The sequence below is a fragment of the Nicotiana tomentosiformis genome, chromosome 10, assembly GCF_000390325.3.
Source record: "Nicotiana tomentosiformis chromosome 10, ASM39032v3, whole genome shotgun sequence".
NCBI lineage: Eukaryota > Viridiplantae > Streptophyta > Magnoliopsida > Solanales > Solanaceae > Nicotiana > Nicotiana tomentosiformis.
In genome coordinates, this window is record NC_090821.1 from 43,229,763 (window position 1) to 43,252,727 (window position 22,965).

Here is a 22,965-nt window from a genome sequence, read left to right on the forward strand (position 1 = left end):
GTTCATGATCTTCTCCCGGGACAGCTTCTTCTTCATCGAGGTCCTCCCCATTCCCGGACCCGCTCTTGCTGCCATCATCATCATCTTCATCGGAAGTGGCCAGCGCTCCAGCTTCAGCTTCATGCTCTCTAGCCTTTACTATATCGTTGGTAAGATCGAAACCTCGAGCGTGGATTTTCTCAAGGGTTTCCCTCCGAGATTGGCATTTGTCAAGTTCGGCAATCCAATATGCTCGGGTTTGAGCGGTCTCGACTGCCTCTCTTGCTTGGACTTGAGTAGCTTCAGCATCGGCCCGGTAGACGGCCATGATCGCATCTACCTCAGCCTTGGCCTTTTCAGCTTCAGATTTGGCCTTGGAAAGGTCGGAAGCCAATCGAGCCTCGAGCTCCTATATTTTCCTTGCTTGAGTCAAGCTCTTCTCCTTCATACCTTGAAGCTGACTTTCGACCGATGATAATTGGGCTCGAGCAGTCTTTTTTTCTGTAGCAAAGTGGTCCATACCTTCTTTCCACCCCAAGGACTCCGCCTTTATCGTATCTACCTCCTCGCGAAACTGCTCGATCCTCTCGATCTTCTGCTGCAGTTGTGAGATCAAAATGTTAGCCACCATTTCCGAATCGATCCCATGAGCTTTTAAGATTTTCATTACCTGCTCGATCAGGTCGGTTTGATCTTTGTGAGCCGTGGCCAACTCGGCTCGTAGGTCCTTGATCTATTCTTCTTTTTGCTCGCCGAGATCGTTGAGGGCATTCCTCTCATCGTAAGCCTTTGAATGTCAGCCTCGTATCAACTCAGCTCAGCTCAAGACCGAGAAAATGCTTCTCGATAAAGCGTTGAGGCCTACGCCAAAAAAAGAAAAGAAGTTAGAAAATGAAAAATGAACACAAAGGTAATACCAACAAGGGGAGTTAAGGCTTACCCTATTTAGAGTTTGTTGCGCTTCATTAAAAAGGCTCGATGTCTCGCCCAAGTCCTTCCTCGAGACTTCTAAGTCACTCAGGCCGGTAGCATCTTCGACCCCAGTAAAGTAATCGCGGAAGAGATCCTCCTTTCTGTGGGCTCCTTCGATGGAGAAGGTCTTCAAGGCCGGAGCCTCTTGAATGATCTCCTCAGAAAACGAGGGGAGCAGCGGGGAGCCTCCAATTTCTATTGCCCCGAGTGGATCACTCGGAGAGTTCTCCTCATCTCAAGGGGCCTCGACGGCCATACCCACCGTTGGCTCAGTGTGGTGGGAAGCATCTTCGATCCTCGATGACTCGGGGACTTCGCCCAAATCTTTTCCCAATATATCCTCATCTCGAGACGGAGTCTCTGCAGCCTTCACCGATTCAGTGGCCTTTGGGGCCTCGGTGCTCATTCCCGCTCGGGCCACCAGCCTGGAGTCCTCTTCTTTCTCTTCTTCATCCTCCTCCCTTAGACATCGAACATAATCTTCGGTTAGGAGGATGATATTCTTCCTCGGCTTACGAGCCACCTTCTTCTTAGGTTCTGGATCCTCGGAGGGTGAGGTCGTTTTTCTCTTTTTGTCCTTCGCCGGTTTCGGTGCGGGGATTGAAATCTCCTCCTCACCAGATAGGGGCCTCATAACAGCATCTTTGCCAAGGCCTATATGAAAAGAAATTAAGTGAGAAATGCCTTGACAGAGCCATCAAAGACATGGAAAAGGGGCTTACCATGAGTTTTGGCCTCCCATCGGCCCTTTGATAAATCACGCCACGAGCGCTCAGCGTACGTAGAGGTCGAGGCCAGGTCCCGAACCCAGCCCTTAAGGTTAGGAATTGCACCGGGCATCTAAGCAACCGCTACATCATGGAAAGGGGTATCGATAAGAAAAAGCAAATGGGCAAAATAATAAATAGAACTAACAGTGGAATTGTACTTACGCTTCATATTCCATTTCTCAGGAAATGGCACCTTCTCGGCCGGGACTAGGTCGGAAGTCCTCACCCAAATGAACCGGCCCATCCAGCCTCGGTCCTTGTCCTCGTATATGCTCGAGAACAGCACTTTGGTGGCCCGATGTTGGAGTTTTATTAACCCGCCTCGATAGAGGCGGGGGCTGTATAACCTGATGAGGTGGTCGAGGGTGAAAGGCATCCCCTCGACTTTGCTCATGAAGAATCAGAACAGAATGACAATTCCCAAAAAGAAGGATGGATTTGGCTTAGGATTATTTGATACTAACGACAAAAATCAATGACGACGGGGTCGAGGGGGACCAGCGTGAAAGGGTAAGTGTAAACACTTAAAAACCCTTCCACATGGGTGGTAATGTCTTCTTCCGGGGTCGGGATCACCACTTATTTGCCTTTCCAGTTGCAGTCTTTCCTTACCTGTTTAAGGTACCCTTCGGTTATCGAGCATATATACCTCGACATTGGCTCACATCGATCAAGAATCGATGAGGCTTTATCGGTCTTGAAGTCAAAAGTAAGAACACACCCCCCAGGAACACACTCTTCAGGTCGTGGTTCCACCAGTGTTTTGTCACCGGCTGGCCGCGATGAAGAAGCATGTTCCTTTTGAGGAATAATTTTTGATGTTTTTGCCATTTTTGTATGGGTTTGAAGTTAAAAATAGATGGAGATGATAAGATTTGGTGTTTTGAGAAGATGGTAGCTGTGAAAATCGTAGATTTGCAGATGAAGAAATTAGAAGATATAAAAAGCTTTGGAGATTAGAAATCTGAAAGTAAAAGTTCGAAATAGTAGAGAGAGGGGTTATTTATAAATTTCACGACGGTTCAATATTGGCGGTGGCCGACCATCGACTGACGTGCATTTAATGCCTTGGTAACTGTATAGACGGGACGTTTCAGTTACTTCCGTCGCTTATGTCAGAAGGATGATGTCATGACAGACCGAGGTAGAAAATCGAAGGCTCAATTCGTTTCTTGTAATTACGCTCCAAAAATACAAGGGGACTATTTGTATACGGTTAAAACCAAGCCCACCCGATTTTATTGTTTGACCAAGACTAGGGGTTTGCATCGAAGGACGGTCTCGTAATGGAATAGGCCATGTCACGAGGATAAGGTACCAAGCTCAGAACTGAGTTACATGTCGAGATCGAGGCTAGTAGTGATCGACGCCAAATGAGACAGACATCGAGCAAGATCGGAGATAGCATAATAACATAAAGGCAAGATATCTGTGGCTGACCGAGGATCATGGTGTAAATCTCGGTGACTGGTCGAGGATCAAGGCATAAATCTCAGAACAGATCAAACCTGAAACGGTTAATTAGCTAATCATGGTGTCACGACCCAAAATTCGCTAGTCACGATGGCACCTAACCCAACCCGCTAGGTAAGCCAACTAATAAGTGTCCAATTTCAATAATAGTGATAAGACAATCAAACAAAGGAATTTTTTGAATCTTAAACCTTTCCCAAGGACTGGTAGTACAAATTATGAGCTTGTAAGAATAAAATTTACAAAGCTGATATGAAGTAAATACATCTTTTGTTTGAAAAGTACATAAACAGAGTTTTTATAAATCTAAGGCTACCATGAACAAGAGGCAGCTACAATAGGAACGCAGGTACATCTTCAAATCCGGCAACCATCGAGCACAGCAATAACAACAGCCAACATCTGCACGCAATGTGCAGAAGTGTAGTATCAGTACAACCGACCCCATGTACTGAGTAAGTAACAAACCTAACCTTAGGTTGGAAGCAGTGACGAGCTGGAACATAGGCCGGGTCAACACCAATAACCAATAGCAGTTCATAACAACATAGAGCATATAAATAAGAAAGTAACTCAGCTTTTTCACAATTTTTCGAAAATAGTTCCACTTTTCAAGAATATCAATGAAAACTTAAATCCTTTACGAAATCGTCGTAAAACATGAGATAATTTGAAAATCGTAAATTTTCCCAAACATCCTTTCCACAATAAATTAGATGTTTCGTTTTCTTTCCATATAGCAAGTGTGAAGTACCTCTATGCACACATCTCAATGTGTAAAAATTCATGAATGACGTGATACCGTACAACATGAGGAAAAATTCATCTCTATGTATGTATGTCATGTGTGCATGCCAATGCCATGTATCTCAGAGATGAATCATGTACTCACACTCTCAGAGTACTCAATCTCACTGTCTCACACTTTCCACTCATCATGCTCAATCACTCGGTACTGTATATGGCCCATACGGCCCAGGGAAATCCATCCCAGAACATATATAACACTGACTATATGTCACCCAGTACCGAGGAAAAAGGGCAATCCAACCCTGTGGAGAAATCCATCTCCAGGTATCAGGTACTTCGGACAAATCCATGTCCAGGGAAATCCATCCCTCAATAATATCATACGCGCTTACTGGGGGTGTATACAGACTCCGGAGGGGCTCCTACAGCCCAAGCATTATCATAATCATCAATATAACCATTACGGCGTGCAGCCCGATCCCATAATTGTCACTCATAAACAGGCTCTCAACCTCTCTCAGTAATCACTCTCTCCAGTCTTACTCACGGGCTCACAATGTCATGAAACTAGCCTGACAACAATGATATGATGTATTAATACACAACAACTGAAACTGAGATATGATATGAATGCATGAATATGACTGAGTACGAAATATCAATGAAATAAGTGAGATGACAGTAAGAAGCGACCACTATGGGTCCTAACAATATCAGCATAAGGCCAAACATGATAGCTAGCATGATTCACAGTTTAGTTAGTTAATCACGTGGTGAAAACACAGATATCAACAAAATAGGGCCACTAAACAGTGCCATGAAAACAAAGGAATCACAATTCACCGGGTGCACGCCCACACGCCCGTCACCTAGCATGTGTGTCACCTCATCATTAATCACATAGCATGTAACTCGGGGTTTCATACCCTCAGCACTAAGTTTAGAAGAGTTACTTACCTCGAACAAGCCAATTCCAATATCGAGCAAGCCAAGCGATGCTCCAAAAATGCCATCCCGCATGTTTCGACCTCCGAATGGCTCAAAACTTACTAAAAACAACTGAAATACATCAAACAATGCTAAAGGAACCAATCCCAATCGAAAAAGGTCGAATCTTTAATCAAAAGCCAAAATCGGCCAATAAGCCCTTCCCGGGCCCGCGCCTCGTAACCCAACAAAACTCATAAAATCCGACAACTCATTCAATTACGAATCTAACCATACTAGTTAACTCAACTCCTACTCCGAATTGATGTTCAAAACTCAAAATTCACTTTATGAAATTTTAGACAAAACCCCCAAATTTCACTTTGAAATCATCAATCAAATGCTAAAAACGAAGTTGGTTTCATGAAATACAACCAAAATCAAGTATATAACACTTACCCCAATCCATATGATGAAACGCTCCTCCAAATATTGTCCAAATTCGAGCTCCCCAACTCAAAATATGACCAAATAAACAAACCTTCTATATTAAATACTTTTGCCCAGCTGTTCTGCCTTGTTTTGCATGACAAACGATCCCAAAACTAACTTTTGATGCCTACAATGGATTCCCTGTGAAATTTCAGTCAAGATAGGCTTTTGAATCACTCCATTTGACCTTATAATGAAGGAGATATGTTGGTTTCAATATTTGGAAATAGTGCAGATTTTTAAATACGAAGTGAGTGACAGTTTCGTAATTAATCTGAAAAATCTGGCAACCCAATTCTTAGTAAAATGACCATAAAATCCTCATACGTTGTCTACATTCGACGATTCTTTTTGCTACGGATCAGTAATTATGATACGGATGTAATGCTTTAACCAAAACAGAAATCGGAGCTCATTTGTTCAATGTGATACCATTTATGCTTGAAGAAACGACGTCGAAACATAAGAAAAACGAGTGCAACACAACCCAATTCTATCCAAAACTCACCCGAGCCCCTCGGGACCCCGTACGAACATACCAACAAGTCCCATAACATAACACGGACTTACTCGAGGCCTCAAATCACGCATAATAACATCGAAACGATGAAACACACCTCAAATCAAACTTAATGAACTTTCGAACTTTCGACTTCCAAAAACTCGCGCCGAAACATATCAAATCAACTCAGAATGAACTCAAATTTTGCACACAAGTCCTAATACATCATACAGAGCTACTCGTGCCCCCAAACTACCAAGCGAAGTGCAAATACTCAAAACGATCATCCGAGTAGTTACATATGGAGTTTTTTTCTGTAATTAGAATTGTACTATAAGTGGAACTCCTCTACTATATAAAAGGGGGTTCTAATCATTTGTAGGGGACGGTTGACAGACGCAAAAAGCAATATCATTCTTTTTATTGTTCTCACCATTGTTATTTAGCTTGTTATACTTTCATAATTCTTGCACCAACCAGTTCGAGGGTGTCCAAACTTGAGGGCTGAGTTTCATTCTAATACTGGTTTGCTTTACTTTATTGTTAATTTCTATTACTCATCCTCACATTTATAAATTGGTATTAGGTGAAATCACGTGTCCTTAGAACCATATTATAAGTTTAATTGTTATTCAATTTTAAGGATAAACAATAGTATTATTCCTTTTTTGCAACTAAGAAATCCTCGATGGCCAATGGTGCACGTGTTAGGGATATATTAGATATGCCCTAGATCCAGTATCATATTTGATGATTTGAACATATTTTTGTGAATGTTATTTGATATAAAAATATATGGCATTTGTTATTTGTTTATCATAGTTATTATTAATTTCTTGATTAATTTAATAAGGTCCTTGATTAAATTTCGAGACTTGTCATCATGATGGAGATCGTGATAATAAGAGTAAAGTTTCTTATAACTTAATCTTAATTTTTTTTTCTTGATCGTAGGATTATTAATTTGGACATTAGTAATCCGGTTAGATCAATGTTTATGTGATCGTCTTTATGGGATAAAGATTAGTTTATCTCCTTAACTAAATAATATAAATAGATGATGCATATAGAGATATGATCATTGAACCGATTTAGTGGATAATTTCTAATGGTTAGAATTACCATAAACTGTCAATAGGATATTCTCTTGAAGAATGTGATGTAAGAGTTTCCTTTGACCTGATATCATCATAGTAATTGATAAGTTATTTATTGTGCTTTGATACTAGACACCTATGGCCCTAGGGTGATAGTTGAAAGGATAATGGGTACGATTAAATACTTGTAAAATTTGTGATTGATCAAGATGGAATCTGTCAACTCTTGGTAATGAGTTTAATCTCCATGTTGTAATGAATTATAACCGAACAAAGACCTTGGCCGGGGCAATTGAATGAAAGAAGAAAAGAGTTTCTTAGGTCATTCAATGGTCGATTATATTTGACATGAACACATAGTTGGTTGCCTATTAGGATTTGACAGTTGAACCATATCCTAGGGTGACCCAGAGCTATAAGGACAAAAGGAATTACTACATTATTCTTCAACGGGTTCTTGAGAGTAAATTGTATATTTCATGCTATCCGGTCGTTAATAAGTGTTGCTAGACACCATCCTTGATTAGTATATTGATGTGATCAATTTACTACCAGCTTAGTATTGAACCTATGGGGTCGTCACATACTAACGAGTGTTCTGATTTTTGCTAAAGGATTAATTACTTTATTGTTTGATAGTTAAATTATGGAATTTAATTAGTCAAATAAATAAATAAAATTTTAGTCCAAATGGAATATTATTATATTCTTTGCTATCACAGAGGATATAATTAATATTGTGAACAAATTAAAATTTTCTATTTGGAATAGAAAATTAAATTATATCTCTTGGTTAAAGAATAAATAAAAAATAAAAATAAATAAATAAATATATATATATATATATATATATATATATGTTATATATAATTAATATTTATTTATATAAGGTATGTATATAAAATATTAATGAAATACTTATGAATCAAATCCAATTTAGAATTTGATTCTCACGTCAAAGTCCATAAAGGACATTCGGCAGATTCATTCCATTGGGATGGGATTTGAATTTCTAAGTTAGAATTGGATTAGTAACGTGAATTTTTCAAAAAAAGGACATAGAAAAATTCCTTGAAGTAGACGACCACTTTCATGCATATATAAAATGTGATTGTAACTTTATAATATAAAAATAATTGTAAAGAAGGAAAATATTGAATTATGTGACTTTGTTTTCACATTCAGTCAGAGCCTCATCCTTTTCCTTAGCTTTAAGGGAAAGAGTTGGTGAAGTAATATATATATATATATATATATATATATATATATATATATATATATATATATATATATACCTAAAACAAGGTGGCTAAGTAAGTTCTTTTGGTAGTGCCGCAAGAGTCAAGAAATATTCGGACATGAAAAATAGTTTTTTTTTGTTCTTTTACTTTTGGGCTGCAATTTTTGACAAAATTCAGCACAAGTTTTCATTTAATTTGTTCACGAGTTTCATTAATTAAAGAGTTGATAGCAAAGATTGGTCTCGGTGTGGATACACATAGAGTTTTCGCACTGTCGAATAAATTTTTGAAACGAGATCCTCTTCGCCAGGTACGTCTTAGATTCGATCTTTGACATGTAAATAAATTTTAAACACGAAAAGTTATGCCTAGGATGGCTATTGTCTTCCGCTGCGTGTTATGAATACCTATATGTAATCCTATCGTGGTATCAGAGCCATGGTTTCTCGTATCTAAAATTTATTTACGAAATATTTGAAGATTTTATTTGAAAAGTTCAAACCATTATCCTTGTGTCTTGTGCAATAGTCAAATTGTTTGAATGTATATGGATTGATATTATTTTATTGTGAATAAAATATGTATTCATATAAGTTAAACCACTGAGATAGTCCGTAACTTGAATTTGAAATTTCGTACATGATACGACGGATCTATAATAGGTTATTAGAATATATAATTATTTTAATTGTTATTAGTTTATGAGATATAAATTAATAATAATGTTCTGGCATGAATTATTTTATGTGATATATAAGATAAACATGTTAGAAGTATGTTGAATTTCATTTTATGTCACGTGTTGTTCATTATATGATTTTGAATTATTATTACATGTTATGTAAATTAATTTAGGATAAAGCATACATACAACTTGAACAAAATTCATATTCTATAAAAGATTAGATCATCATGTTATTAAAAGTTATTTTAGTAACAATTCACTCTTGCTAACATTTGAGTTCTTACTAATAAAATATAAGATATTTTATTATAAAGATATCCATCAAAATAAATAATTTTATTTATTTCTTGTTTATAAGGAACGGTCGGACAACCACGAGACTTATAGTTCGATAATATGTTTAAATTATTTATTGCATTAGATTCATGGATTGGAACAATTATTTAATTTTACACTAGACGCCTAGACTACCCGGGGAGTATAAAATTTAATAAGTTCTTTGATATCATGATGGTTGAACTTAACTATGCCAATAGGATCGACCTGACTACTAGGGGACTATTTGACATAGAGCTATTTAAGAAAATTGTATAGGGATACAATTGGTAAGGTACATACCTTTAAAATATATGTGAGAAACGATTTGACTTCCAAGGGGCTTATACATATTGTTGAAGGATTCCTTTACTCCACTAACAAAAATTAAGATTTCATAAAATATAATAAGGGTAAATAGTTTAAAATAATTAGTGAAAATATCATTTAGATAAAAGTCCATGTCTTTATGATATGCGTAAATATGTTCTTATAATATTGTCTTTTCTTTTCTAATTTTAGATTTCTCAATATGTCTGTTATATCACTACGTGGAATACTTGAGACCAACAAGTTGGTAAGACCAAACTTTGATGATTGGTACAGAAATTTGAGAATTGTTATGTCACGACCTAAAATCCAACTAGTCGTGATGACACCTAACCCAACTCGCTAGGTAAGCCAACTTTCAATTATCCAATTCCAATAATAATTATTAAAGCAATTTAAGTGAATAAAGATCTTAATCTTATACAATCCCCAAGAACTGGTAGTACAAATCATGAGCTTCTAAGAATAGAGTATACAAAGCGGAAATGAAATAAATACATAGTCTGTTTGAATAATACATAAATAGAGCTTTTATAAATCTAAGGCTACCCTGAACAAGAGGTAGCTACAACCAGAATGTAGATACATCTTCAAGTCCCGCAACCATCGAGCACAGTAATAACAACAACCAACATCTGCACACAATGTGCAGAAGTGTAGTATCAGTACAACCGATCCCATGTACTAAGTAAGTAACAAACCTAGCCGTAGGTTAAAAGTAGTGACGAGCTTATACCAAGGGCGGGTCCATAACCAATAGTCCACAACAGTCCATAACAATATAAAGCAAGTAATACCAGAAGTAACTTAGAGATAAAATGCTCATCCAAATCATGATTTAAAAAAAATAATAGTTCTTCCTTTCAAATACATCAGTGAAAGCCCAAATCGTTTGCCGAAGTTTCCAAAAATATGAATAATTTGGAAACAATAAATTTCTCCTAAAAAACTTTTCAATAATAAATAAGATGTTTCATTTTCCTTCCGGATAACCCGTGTAAAACAAATGCTTCACTATGCCCATCTATCAAAAATGTGTGAGAAATCATGAATGATGTGATGTTGTACAACATGAGAAAAATACATCTCTATGCATGTATGTCATGTGTGCATGCCAATGCGATGCAACTCAGTGATAAAATCATAAATAGCCCCTCGGGCAGAACATCACTCATATACAGCCCCTCGAGCAAACCTCACAGTCACTCATGCCACTCAGGCATACCTCACAATCACTATTGCCACTCGGGCATACCTCACAATCACTCTTGCCACTCGGGCATACCTCACAATTACTCTTGCCACTCGGGCATACCTCACAATCACTCATGCCTCACAGTCACTCAGCACTCGGCACTTGCACTCAGTAGGTACCTACGCTCACTAGGGGTGTGTACAGACTCCGGAGGGGCTCCTACAGCCCAAGCTCTATAATCTGCACGGACAACTCACGTGCTGCACGGACAACTCACGTGCTATAATATCATATCAGAATCCGCACGGACAACTCACGTGCCATAATAAGCCAATAAGGCCTGCTGCAGGCGGGCAGCCTCGATTCATATAATAGTAATAATATATATAAAGCCAACATGTCCTGTTGTGGCGTGCAGCCCGATCCCAAAATATCGTCACAATCAGGCCCTCGGCCTCCCTCAGTCATCAATCTCTCCAGTCTCTCTCTCATGGGCTCACAATGTCATGATAATAGCCCAAAAAAGATGATATGATACATCAATAAATAACAACAGAGACTGAGATATGATATGCAATGAAATGAATATGGCTGAGAATGAATTTTCAATTTAAACAAATAATTCACAGCAATATGACCTCTGTGGTTCCCAATAATACTGGCACATAGCCTCAACATGATTTTTAATATGCCTTTCAGCTCAATTTCTTTAACTCATAAAACATATGAAAAATGCCAAGATCATTTAACTACAAAATTCCATAGAAACAATTATGTCACAATTTCTATAGTGAACACCCACACGCCCGTCACCTAGCATGTGCGTCACCTCCCAACAATTCACGAAATACATATATTCAGGATTTATACCCTCAACTCCAAAATTAGAAGAGTTACTTACCTCGAACAAGCAAAATCCAATGTCGAGCAAGCTAAGCAATGCTCCAGAAATTCCATTCTGCGCGTATCAACTTCTAAACGGCTCGAATCTAGTCACAATTACTTTGATTCAACCCACAAAAATTATAGGAATTAATTCCATATTAAAATACTAATATTTTTCAAAACTCCGAAATTACGCCCCCAAAAATCACCTGTGGGGCCCACGTCTCGAAATTCGATAAAAGTTATAAAATTCGGAATCACATTCAACCACGAGTCTAACCATATTAATTTTTCCAAAATCTAGCCTCAACTCGACCTCAAAATCTTCAAATCTTATTTTCAAATCCCTAAGTTCAAATCCCCGATTTACACCTCAAAAACATATAATCTAGTCGGGTTATTCGATGATAATTCAATATTATGGAGTAAAAATGATCACAAGTGACTTACCTCAAGTTTCCCTTGAATTCTCTCTCAAAATCGCCCCAAAAACCGTGCTTGAAGGCCCAATAATGGCAAAAACTCGGAACCCTTATGTTTTTAACATTCTCTCTAGGATTTTCGCACCCCCGGTAATTTTTTTGCACTCGTGGTGATTTCTTCGCACCTGCGGTCTTCGCACCCGCGGTGATTTCTTTGCGCCTGCGGTCTTCGCACCTGCGATGATTTCTTCGTGCCTGCGGTCTTCACACCCGCGATGATTTTTTCGCACCCATGGTGCCTGGACAGCCCTTGTATTTTCGCTTCTGTGAATCATTCCTCTCATTCGTGAGCTCGCAGCTGCGGCCCTTTTTCGCGCAGGTGCGATCACAGCAGCAGCCCAGTTGCTTCAGCTCCTCCTCCAAATCCAAATTCGATCCGTTAAGCATCTGAAGCTCATCAGAGGCACTCGGGACCCCGTCTGAACATATCAACAAGTTCCATAACATAACAGGGACCTACTCGATGCCTCAAATCATATCAAACAACATCAAAATGGCGAATCACACCTCAAATCAAAATCTATGAACTTTGAACTTTCAAATTCTATATCTTGTGCCAAAACATATCAAATCAATCCGGAATGACTTCAAATTTTTTACACAAGTCATAAATGACATAACGAAGCTATTCAAATTTCCAAAATCAGATTTTGACATCGATATCAAAAAGTCAACCTCCTGGTCAAACTTCCCAAAATTAAATTTTCGGCATTTCAAGCCTAATTCCACTACGGACCTCCAAATATTTTTTCGGACATGCTCCTAAGTCCGAAATCACCATACAGAGCTATTGGAATCATCAAAATTAAATTTTGAGGTCGTCTACTCATAAGTCAATATCCGATCAACTATTTCAACTTAAGCTTCCAACATGAAAATTCATCATTCCAAGCTAACTCTGAAATACCTTAAAACCAAAACCGACAATTCACACAAGTCATAATACCTTGTAGGAAGTTATTCAAGACTTCAAATAGTTGAAAGGAGCGTAATTGCTCAAAACGACCGATCGGGTCGTTGCATGTTTTCATGCATGAAAAGCTTATTGATGTGATCGTTAAGCCTGCCAAGGAAGTCCTAGATGAGGATGATGATGATGCCACCAAGATTTATCAGAAATACTTGGAATAATGTCTTACTACCAAATGCATCATTCTCACTTCTATGAGTTCTGAGCTCCAGAGGAAACATCAGGATATCGATCCAATTGCAATCATTGAACATCTTAAGAAGATGTTTGGTATACAAAGTAGGACATCTAGATACCAGCTATCTAAGGCTTTATTTGGATCCAAATTGACTGGAAACTCTCCAGTTGGACCCTATGTCATTCATATGATTGATCTTATTGAAGAACTTGAGAAGTTGGGGTGCAAACTAGGTAAAGAGCTTTCTCAAGATTTGATCTTGCAGTCACTCTCTGAATCCTTTTCACAATTCATTATTAACTTCAGTATGCATAAAATGGATTGTGATCTTCATGAGATTCTTAACATGCTAATTGATTGTGAGAATGAACTTGCATATGGGAAGAAGAAAGGAACTGTCATGTTGGTTGGAAACTCTTCTAAGAAGAAGGGTAAGGGTAAAAATAAACCCAAGAAGAAGACTACTGCATCTAAGGGTGGTGTGACCAAACCCAAAGGCAAAGGAGATAAAGCTGACCAATCCGATGTTGAATGTTTCCATCTAAAGAAGATAGGACATTGGAAGAGAAGCTGCCAGGAGTATCTTGCAACTCTAAATGACAAGAAACAAGGTAAGACTCAAATGAAAAATATTTTCAAAGTTTCTTTAACTACTACTAATGCTTCATTGTGGGTATTAGATACTGACAGTGGTTATAACATCTGCAATATGTTGCAGGGGTTCCAAATAAGTAGAAGATTGAAGAAAGAAGAAATTAATCTGCAAGTTGAAAATGGTGCAGAAGTTGCAGCCGTAGCTATATGATCAATTTCTTTAATAACGCCCAGGGGCAAAGTACTTATGTTGGATGATTTCTATTACGTTCCTAAATTTGTTCCGAACATAATTTCAGCTTCTATGTTAGACAAACGTGGTTTTCACATTATTATAAGCAATGGTATTTGCTTTATTTATTATGGTGATAATTTATATCTGAATGGCTATTTCCAACATGATGTTTATGTCTTACCTAATGTGAATGCTAATTCGATTATGCATGTTTCAAGTCTTAATAGGAAAAGAGATAATCAAGTAAATCATACATACCTTTTGCATTATAGGTGTGGTCATATTGGAGAGAAATGAATTAATAAGTTGTACAAGGAAGGGTACCTTGACAAGTATGATTTTGAATCATATCCAACTTGTGAATCTTGTCTCAAAGGAAAAATGACCAAATCTCCATTTACTGGAAGTGGAGAAAGAGCTACTGAAATATTGGGACTAATTCATACAGATGTTTGTGGGCCCATAAAAATTCAAGCTAGAGGTGGATATTCTTACTTCATCACCTTCACTGATGATATGTCAAGATATGGATTTGTGTATCTTATGAAACACATATCTGAATCTTTTGAAATGTTCAAAAGGTTCTGTAGTGAAGTTGAGAAACAGACGGGTAAAAGTATCAAGGTACTAAGGTCTGATAGAGGTGGAGAATATCTTAGTGAACCTTTTACGAGGTATTTCAAAGAGAATGGGATTCTCTCACAGTGGACACCTCCAGGAACACCACAATATAATGGTGTGTCTGAAAGGAGAAATCAAACCTTATTAGATATGGTGAGATCTATGATGGGGTTCACTGATCTTCCAATATATTTATGGGGATATGCTTTAGAAGGAGCAACATACTTACTTAATAAAGTCCCCACTAAGTCAGTCTCTACAACACCATATGAGATATGGAAAGGACGTAAGCCTACCCTTAAGCACATTAAAGTTTGGGGGTTGTCCAGCTTATGTTAAGAGACTACAATCTGATAAACTTGACTCAAGATCTGATAAGTATAGGTTCATTGGGTATCCCAAAGAAACAATGGGATATTATTTTTATCATCCTTCTGACTATAAAGTGTTTGTGGCTAGAGGAGCAACCTTTTTGGAAAGGGAATTTCTTTTAGAAGGAAATTATAGTAGAGAAATAGAACTTGATGAAGTTCAAGAAATGAATGAATCAATACAATATCAAGATCATGAGACACAAGTTGAAAAACCTTTATTGGATGTTTTGAAGTTGACAAGGAAGTTGTCATCTTCAACGGTTGAAGTTCAACAACTAAATGTAGTTCAAGAACAGGTTAATGAACCAGTTCCAAACCAAATTGAAGAATAACTAAATCCAACACAAGGTGAGCAAGTTGCACAAGCACCTCTTAGAAGGTCTACACGAGAACGTCATCTACCAACTAGATTAAATCTAATGGTATAAAATTATGTATCAAATGAGTTTGATCATAATGATGATGACCCTAAGATCTATGAAGAGGCTATACAAAGTTCTGACTATGAGATATGGCAAAAGGCCATGGAATCCGAAATGAAATCCATGAAAGAAAATAACGTATGGACTTTAGTTGAACCTTCAAAGGATATAAAACCTATAGGTTGTAAATGGGTTTTTAAGAAAAAGATTGGAGTAGATGAAAAGGTGGAGACCTACAAAGCCCGTCTTGTTGCAAAGGGATATCGTCAGAAAGAAGGAGTCAACTATAATGAGACTTTCTCTCCTATGGCAATGCTCAAATCAATTTTAGATTTTGCTTGCTATAACAACATACTAAAATTATGACATATGGCAAATGGATGTGAAAATAACTTTTCTTAATGGTGAGCTAGAAGAGGATTAGTATATGACACAACCTGAAGGTTTCACATCTTCGTCTGATCATAATAAAATTTACAAGCTACATAGATCCATTTATGGACTAAAGCAAGCTTCTCGAAGTTGGAATATTTTCTTTAATAAGAAATTGAAAAGCTCAATTTTGTTAGATGCGAAGAAGAGCCTTGTGTGCACAAAATGGTTAGTGGGAGCACAATCATATTCTTAATACTGTATGTTGATGATATATTGCTCATAGGAAATGATATACCGACATTGAAAAGTACCAAGATTTGGCTATCAGAATAGTTCTCCATGAAAAACTTAGGAAAAATAGCTTATATGTTGGGAATAAAGATCTATAGAGATAGATCTAGGAAGCTGCTTGGGCTTTCCCATTCCTTGTACATTGATGGCATCTTAAAGAGGTATAACATGGATAATTCTAAAAAGAGGCTATCTACCGATAGACACTGGAATTACTCTCAGTAGGGATGATTGTCCTAAAATACCTGAAGAGAGAGAAAGAACGCATGAGTAGGATCCCATATGCTAGTGCAATGGGATCTATCATGTATACCAAGCCTTAACATTCAGAAAATATTCAGTGTCTGACGAAAACGAAATAAAATCTAAACTTTACCTTCTGACTTTATAATGTCTATAAAACCTCTATAGAGTCTGGGCGAATTTCTCGGGACGTGACTTACCGGCTACTCCTCAAATAGAAATAAACAAAAATGGAAAATGAAGCATTGAAATAAAGCAAATAAACTCCATGGCTTGAATCAGATCTCACCAAAAGTCCGCTGAGATGAGAGAGTGTCTTAATTCGTAGCATGCTCATCTATAAATCCTACGCCTATATTGACAGATGCCAATGCAGGTTCCAAAAATGTATTAGAACGTCAGTACACCATAGGATACTCTACAAGCAAAACAATCCTCCCAATAAAACTGGAACTAGACTCTGAAAGAATTATTCATGCATGATATGGAAATAAAATCCTGAAAGCTTCTAATAAATAGTTGAAACAACAATTTAGATTCCTTTAACAAAACTCAACTTTACTTCTTAAAAAAAGATTTCTCTTTCATTTATTCTATGAAAAAATATTCTTTCTTCCCTCTTCTTCTTTTCTAGGGAGTACCAAAGATTCTGACATATTTTTTATTCTAGGGTAAGTCAAGGACGATCTCTGCCTGATCTCCTAGGCCTCATCCTTATGGTGCCGCACAGTTACAAATTCTAGCATGCTCACGTTCTTATGCCTTACCAGGGCTTTTCTTTGTAGTGCCCGAACCAACGGTACATAACCAGACCTACTTTGGCACGAGTAGTTTCGAGGCATTGTAAACCACCAAAGGCTACTAAACTCTCTCAAATATCCAGGAACTCCCAAAAATAATAGTTATGTAAACCTCTTTAATCATGAAACTGAAAACAATAATAATTCTCCACCATTCTCCTCAAATTGTTCTATCAAGTCACATGAAATAAATTTCAGCAATCCATAATATTAAAAAATCATATGCTAGTCATAGAGGGCATGCGATATGATTTATGGGACAATGGATCAGACTATTCTTGTACAATTAAATAGGATAATCTTATATATATATATATATATATATATATATATATATATATATATATATATATATATATATACACACGTCTCTATAATTCTAATGGATAATGTGATGTAATGACCCGGCCGGTTGTTTTGAATATTTTAGCCCCGTTCTCATATTTATTGTCTTTTCTATGTTATATTGTGGTTAGGTGACTAGTCGGGGTGGTTGGTTTTGTTTCGGGTAAATTTTAGAGTGAATTGGAACATTTAGTTCCAAAGTTAGAAGCTTAAGTTGAAAGAGTTGACCGGAGTTTGAGTTTTATGTAGATGACTCCGGAATGGAATTTTGATGTTTTGATAGCTTCGTATGGTGATTGTGGACTTAGGAGTGTGTCTGGATATTGATTCGGATGTCCGTAGGTTGTTTTGGCTTGAATTGGTGAAAGTTAGAAAGTTGAAGGTTTGGAAGGTTGAGAAGTTCGACTGAGAGTTGACTTTGGGTTGGATTTTGATTTCAGAAGTTGTCCGTTGTGTCATTTATGACTTGTGTGCATAATTTAAGGTCAATCGAAGTTGGTTTGGTATAAATCAACGTTAGTTTTGGAATTTGAATGTTCATGGATTCAATATGTTTGAAATGGTGTGTGATTAATAAATTGGATGTTGTTTGATGTGATTTTAGGCCTCGAGTAGATTCGTTATGTATTTTGGAACTTGATGGTATGTTTGGACGGGGTCCCGGGTGCCACGGATGTGATTCAGATTGAATCTGGGACCATTTTGGACTTCGCTGATTGCTGAAGAACTGCTGAGTGTGGTGCAATCGCACATGCACACTTTGGGTTGTAGGTGCGGCACTGCAGAAGCGAGACTTGGCCTGGAGCACAGGTTCTGCAGGTGCGGATGAAGACGCGCATATGCGCATCCGTAGAAGCGGGTTAGGCACCACAGATGCGGAATTTGGATTTCGGTTGACCACAGAAGCGGTCACTTGTCCGCAGAAGTGGTTCCTGACCGCAGAAGCGGAGCTGCCTGGTCTTAATGAAAATCAACACCTGCGATGGAATTTTCGCAGATGCAGAATCACTAAGCAAAAAAGGGGCAGATCGAGGGTTTTGTTCTATTTTTTATCTTTTGAGTTAGAGACTTCGGTTTTGAATGATTTTGGAAGAGATTTCAAAGGAGTCGATCGATGTAAGTAATTTTGACTCGTATTTGATTATTATACATGAATCTATCATTGTTTTAATTATTTAATTAATGTTTTGAGTTGGAAAAATTCAGAATTTTTGTGAAAACTTCCTAAGCTATAATTTGAGGATTTGAAGATTGATTTGAGGTCGGAAGTAAATAATTTTAGTATGGTTGGACTCGTTATTGAATGAGTGTTCGAATTTTATAAATTTATTCGGGTTCCGAGTCGCGAGCCTAGGGTTGACCCTTTGAGTTGACTTTTTGATTTTCTTTAAAGATTACAACTTTATCATCCGGAATAGTTTCGTATGGTTTGTATTTATGGTATAAAGTTGTTTTGGCTAGATTTGAGCCGTTCAGAGTTGGATATTCACGGAAAAGGCTTACTAGTGGATTGAGTTAGCTTGTTTGAGGTAAGTACCTTGCCTAATTTTGTGCGGGAGAAACTAGCCCTTAAGATTTGGGCTGATCGTGCTATTTGTGATATGTGAAAGTTGTGTACGCAAGGTGACGAGTGGGTACGCGGGCTACATGTGATATTTGACTGGTTTAGGCTATTTAGACTTTTTTCATGCCTTTAATCGAATTGTCATAACATGTTATATCTTTCATTGTTAATCTACCCTTACACGTGTTAATCTATCCTTACATGCTTTATTTGACATTGTTAATACTTTCTCCATATCTTACTTATTATTTGCCCTTACATGCTTAGTTGAAGTTATTGTTTCCTTATTGCCTTGTTAATTACTTAATTGTTGAGTTACCTTACTTGAAGTTGTTAATTCATGGAACATCTCTTGTTTAGCTATTGGCGTTGAAGTTGTAAAAACTGTTATCACTTTGAGGTGAAGTTGTTAATTGTTGAGATATCGTTCTAGTTGAGATATTCACCATTATTTTGTTATTATTGGGATTCTTGTACACATTGTGATTGAGCCATGGGCTATTTATTGTAGAAATATTGGTATTGTTGATTCTTTCGGCAAGATGTGGCATATGGGCACTTGTGGTGCGAGTTGTTATTGTGTTATGATATTGATGCGCATGCGGCGGTATAAGAATAGGGGTTAATGTGCATGCGGCGGCATAAGGTGTGATTTATGTGCATGTTACTAGTAAGGGAATTATTTGAAGCCACGCGGCGATATAAGGTGGGCTAAAGTGCGTGTAGCTATTTCGGATAAAATATTTTCAAATGATCTAAATGTAAGGCTCACGCGGTGGTTTAAAAAAAGATTGTGATTGAAATTGTGAAAAGTGAATACTAGGCGGTACCTCAGTTGTGATTTTTGTTGTTATCTTTCATTTATCTCACTCGTATTTGCCCGCATTGTTTTCTTGATGTTCTTATTATGTGTTTCTTCCTTGTTGCCTTTATTGCTCTAAATTCAATTCAGTTGTAGCTTATCTTGTTATATTTATTTACTGCCTTATTTTCATCGTTTCCCTTATTAGACTGTATTGCACTTGTTCAGCCTATTGTTTTTCTTATCCTAGTAGGTATCTTGACCTGGCCTCGTCACTACTCTAGCGATGTTAGGCTTGATACTTAGTGGGTACCGTTGTGGTGTACTTATACTACGCTTCTGCACATCTTTTTGTGCAGATCTAGGTACCTCACATCAGGTTAGGCATCAGTGATTGGCTATACATCTCGGAGACTTCAAGGTACACCTGCGTGGCATCCGCAGGCCTCATAGTCACCCTCTGTCCTTATTTTTCTACTGCTTACTCTTTACTTAGATAGTGATGTATTAGGTGTATTTCCGTATATTCGTGTAGAGCTTATGACTTAGTCTCACCAGATTTGGGGAGTTATTGCCACATGTATTGTCGAGTTCTTTTATGATAGCTAGTTGGTTCAAATTTGAAGTTTTATTATCATTTCCGTTATTTCTCCATGCATGTTAGGCTTACCTAGTCTTAGAGAATATGTGCCATCACCATATCCTATGATGGTAGATTTAGGGTTATGACAAGTAGGTATCAGAGCTCTAGGTTCTTAGGTGCTACGAGTAATAAGCAGGTTTAATAGAGTCGTGCGGATCGGTATGAAGATGTTTGTACTTATCTTTGAGAGGCTACGGAACTGTTAGGAAACTTCACTTCTTTGATTATTTATCGTGTGAATTTGTTGACTTCGAAATTCTAAATCTTTGTCTTTCTATTCTCTCACAAATGGTGAGGACACGCACCGCTGGATCCGACGATCAGACACCCGCTCCCTGTGCTAGAGCTGCGAGAGGCCGGGGCTGAGGCTGGGGAGGGGCACGTGGTATAGCTAGAGCATCTGCTAGAGCTGCGACATAAGAGCCACCAATAACTCTAGTTGGAGGGTAGACACCCGAGACGTCTGTTGCCACCCATGCACTACAAGATACCCTCGCACAATTCTTGAGCATGTTCGATACTCTAGCTCAGGCAGGGTTGATTCCACTTGCACTAGCCATATCTTGGGGGGAGGGGGGAGGGGAGCTCAGACTCCCGCGGCCCGTACCCCAGAGCAGTGGGTCTATATTGATCAGGTCTTAGAGGTTATTCCATCGTAGCCTGTTGTTCTAATTCAGCCGAGGTTAGGGCAGTGGCATCTGAGGAAGAGCAACTTAGACTTGAGAGGTTCAAGAAATATCATCCTCCTACTTTCAACGGCCTAGATACAGAGGATGGACGAGGCTTTTTAGAGAAGTGTCATTGTATTCTCCGCACCATGGATATTGTGGAGACGAGCGGGATTGATTTTACTATATTCCAGTTGTCAGGAGCAGTATATCAGTGGTGGAGGGCTTACGAGGAGGGTAGCGCAGCCGATGAAGCTTCACTAAAATGGACTCATTTTTCAGAGATATTCTTGAGAGAGTTTGTTCCCCAGAGCCTTCAGGATGCATGTCGCGCGAAGTATGAGCAGCTGAGCCAGGGTATTATGACAATGTCAGAGTATGCTGTCAGATTTAGTGAGTTGTCCAAACATGCACCTGCCTTGGTTTTTACAGTCAGAGAGCGAGTCCATCGATTCATCGAGGGGCTCAACTATGATATTAATTTCAGCATGGCTCAAGGTTGGAGGGTACGCAGGGCAGTGAGAGAGAGAGAAGAGAGAGGCCACGAGGCCTCGAGGTAATGGAGGATTTAGTGGTGGCTACACTGCAGCGACAACCCATCACGGCAGGGACTATATGAGCCATCCAGTTCATTCAACACTTCAAGCTTCTAGTGGTGTTCTGGATACTTCTAGGTCTCAGGTTACCCATTTTGCACTTCCACTATATAGTGCACCTCTTGTATGAGGTGCTTATAGTGGTCAGTCCAGCCGACCAGGCCCGAGCCAGTTTCAGTAGCCACACTTACCGAGAGTTTATTTTGAGTATGGTGATACCCGTCATATGGTGAGGGACTGCCCCAGACTCAGAAGGGGTGCACCTCCACAGACTACTCAGGTTCCACATATTCCACCGGGACCACAAACTTCTCAGGTTGTGGTCGCTGCTCCAGTTGCCGCTCCACCTGCACAGCCAGCTAGGGGTGGAGGTCAGTCGGGTAGTTATCGCCATAGAGAGAGAGGCTGGGCCAGATGCTATGCTTTTTCGGGGAGGATGGAGGCGGTCATATCAGACGCAGTTATCACAGGTATTATTTCAGCTTGTCATAGAGATGCATCAACCTTATTTGATACAGGCTCCACTTACTAATATGTATCATCTTACTTTGCTCTATATTTGGGTATATCTCGTGATTCTTTGAGTTCTTCTGTGTATGTGTCCATGCTTGTGAGAGATTCTATTATTGTGGACCATGTATATCGGTCATGTTTAGTCATTATTGGTGGCTTTGAGACCATAATTGATCTATTGTTGCTCAGTATAGTAGATTTTGATGTTATCTTGGGCATGGATTGGTTGTCTCCCTATCATAATATACTGGATTGTCACGCCAAGACTGTGACACTTGCTATGCCAGATTTGCCACTGTTAGAGTGGATGGGTACATTGGATTATATTTCTAGCAGAGTTGTGTCCTTCCTTAAGGCACAATGGATGGTTGAGAAGGGGTGTGATGCATATCTAGCCTTTGTGAGAGATGTCAGTATTAATACCCATACCGTTGAGTCAGTTCGGGTAGTGAGAGACTTCCCAGATGTATTTCCAGCAGATCTTTCGAGCATGCCGCCCGATAGAGATATCGATTTTGCTATTAACTTGTTGCCGGGCACTCATCCCATTTCTATTCCACTATATCATATGGCCCCAGCGAAGTTAAAGGAGTTAAAAGAGCAGTTGCAAGAGTTTCTTGAAAAGGGTTTCATTTG